The sequence below is a fragment of the Physeter macrocephalus genome, chromosome 6 (genome assembly GCF_002837175.3).
Source record: "Physeter macrocephalus isolate SW-GA chromosome 6, ASM283717v5, whole genome shotgun sequence".
Classification (NCBI taxonomy): domain Eukaryota; kingdom Metazoa; phylum Chordata; class Mammalia; order Artiodactyla; family Physeteridae; genus Physeter; species Physeter macrocephalus.
The window spans coordinates 87,256,639-87,259,855 of NC_041219.1; positions in this window are offsets into that span (position 1 = coordinate 87,256,639).

Here is a 3,217-nt window from a genome sequence, read left to right on the forward strand (position 1 = left end):
AGGGGGCGGGGCGGCGCTGCTCTAGGTTCGTAAAGCAGCGCGAGGAGGTGGCGCGGCGTCCGACGGGAAGACCTGCGCGACATGTGGCCAAAGGGGTGGGGCCTGGGCTGTCGCGAAACCCCACACGCTTTACGTAGGGCTACGCGCGGACGAGGGGCATGGTCTGAGCCCGGGGCGGGGTCTCCTGATCCGCAGACTTCCGGCCGGTGCGGAAGGGGCGGGGCCGCGCTTGCAGGTTCCGCCTCTCTGGCACCGAATGGCAGCTGGCTGGAACCCAGAATGGGCGAGCCACAATTGGTTTCCTGAAAGGGAAGATTTTGAGTTTCTTTGTAAATCGCTTTTTGTTAAAGCAAAACAAACCCAGTATTCTGCTCAAGGATGGTTTTAATTGGGCATGTTTAGAAGGAATAAGTAACAAATATTGAACACTTACTTGCCACAGGCTTTTACCTCTTTTAATCCTTCATTTTACTGACTAAATTCAGTCAAACTCAGGCCCTTAGGATTTCACGGCCGAGTGCTATCCATGCTTCCTCTAGCTAATGCTATATTTTTATCATAGATAGTAGTTAATTCAATGAAAATTTTCATTGAGCGCTTACCATGTGTCAGGCACTGTTGTTGGCATTTTGGGTACAACAGAGAACAAAACTGCTCCAAAGGATGTTACAGTTCAGTGAGGGAAAGACAGACAATAAGCAGTGAATAAATAAAATATTAGAAATGATAAGCACTCTGCAGGTAATTAAGGTGACTTAATAAAAGTGATTTTGTGCAACTTTAGATTGCATGGTCAGGGAAGTCCTCTGAGGAAGTGACAGTAAACTGAGTAAACTGATCAGTAAACTGATCTCAGTAAACTGAGATCTGAATTACAAAGAGCCAGACCCGTGAAGAGCTTTAGCAGAAGGTAGAGGATGCACTACCAGATCAAATGCTCCAGGGCAGGAACATGTTTGCAAGTTGAGGAATTTAAAAGCTGCTCGCTGGAGTTTGGTGAGGGAGTGGGGAGAGTCGTACAGATGAGGTTTGAGAAATAGGTAGGGGTTGGATCATGTGAGGCTCTGTGAACCAGGTTTAGGAGTTTGGATTTTATTCCAAGTGGATTGGGAAAGCATGGAAAGATTTTATGCAAGGGAATGTCATGACTTGAATAAAATTTGGAAAAGGATTACTTAGTATTTTGATGTGGGTGGTGGTTTCATAAGTGTATATTTATGTACGTCAGGTTGTACACTTAAGGGTTGTGCACTTTACTGTATAGAAGTCATACTTTAATTTAAGCAAGGACAACAAGATTACTCAGTTTACTGAATGGAGAGTGGATTATACACTTGCACTAATGGAAGAGAAAGACCAGTTAAAAGGTTCTTGCTGCCAGGACCTCATGATGACTTTTCATGGACTCTAGGTACTTTTGCCTTCATAGGCCCTTTTCTCCAAAAAACAGTATTAAAAATTATATTTTATGATTGTCCTGGTATAAAGACCAATATATTAATATTATACATTTTCTTTGACCTAAACATTTCTTTTTTTCTTTTTAAAAAAATTTATTTATTTATTTTTATTATTATATTTTTTTGGCTGCACCGGGTCTTAGGTGCAACATGCGGAATGGAATCTTCATTGCTGTGTGCAGCATCCTTTTTTTCTTTTTTAGTTGCGGCATGCGGGATCTAGTTCCCCGACCAGGGATCGACCCCGGGACCCCTACATTGGGAGCATGTAGTCTTAACCACTGGACCACCACGGATGTTCCTATTTTTTTCTTATAATTTAAAAATAAACTAAAATGTTTTTGTGGGCTCCTTAAAGTATGGTGGGGCCCAGGCATTGTGCCTGCTGTGCCTACTGGATAAGTCAACCCTGCTGTAATCCTGATGAGAGAAGTTGGTGTTTTAGGCATGAATGAAGAGATGGAAAGGGATAGATGCAGATATATTTTGGAAGTGGACTTCATGATTGATTAGATGTGAAGGGCACAGGAGAGGGAACTCTCCCAACTTTTTGGCATGAACACTTGGGTGATGCCATTTACTTAGTCTCTGTCTCAGAAAGTCAGGAGGGAATAATGTAAAGAAGAGAGCCTGAATTCTAGTGTTGACTCTGCCCAAGTCTCTGGCTGGTCATTGAAGCATTGAAACATGAATGCATGAACTGTTCAGCTGAGGAAAGCGGAAAAAAAAAAAAAAAAGAGAATTGAGCTGAGATCTGAGCTGCGGTCTACCTCATGTGAGAGAGAGAGTGAGTTTGTAGTTTGGGTCCAACCAATTTAATTGTTTGCTAAAATGAAAACATGAACATTTTTGGAGGATGCCTTAGTTCCTTGTTCCTGCTGTAGGAAATTTCCACAAATTTAGGGGCTTAGAAAAACACAAATTTATTCTTTTACGATTCTGGGTCAGAAGTCTGAAATGGGTTTCACGGAGCTAAAATAAAAGTGTTGACAGGACTGCGTTCCTTCTGGAGGCTCTATGGGAGATTCTGTTTACTAGCCTTTTCCACCTTCTGTATAAATGCCCATGTTCCTTGACTCATGGTCCCCTTTCTACATTTTCAAAGCCAGAAATATTGGGTTGAATCCTTCTTGTATTGATCACGTTGACTCTGGCTTTTCTTTCTGCTATCCTCTTTCACTATTAAGGACCCCTGTGATACATTGGGCCCACCTGGATAATCCAGTATAATCTTCCTATTTTAAGGTCATCCAGTTTGCAACTGTAATTCCATCTGCAGCCTTAATTTCCTTTTGCTGTGTAATATAACATATTCACAGGTTCCAGAAGTTTGGATGTTGTCATCTTTGAGAGGGCCATTATTCTGCTTGCCACAGAGGGATATAACAGAATCTAGAGTCTTCAAAACATAACATTCACGACATATAGGATACAGTCAAAATTATTCAACATGTGAAGAACATGGAAAACGTGACCCATTCTTGAGGGAAAAGACAACAGAGGCCAACCTTGAGATGAGCCATATGTTGAAATGATCAGACAAGGACTTTAATGCAGCTATTATTACTGTGCTTGTTGGGTTAAAGTAAAATATACTTGTAATGAATGAAAAGGTAGGAAATTTCAGCAGAGAAATAGAAAATATGAAAAGAACCAAATGGAAATTTTCAAATTGAAAAATATAATATCTGAAATAAATTTCATGGATGAGATTAAGAGCGGAAGAGAGATGATAGGAAAGAGTCTCTATACTTGAA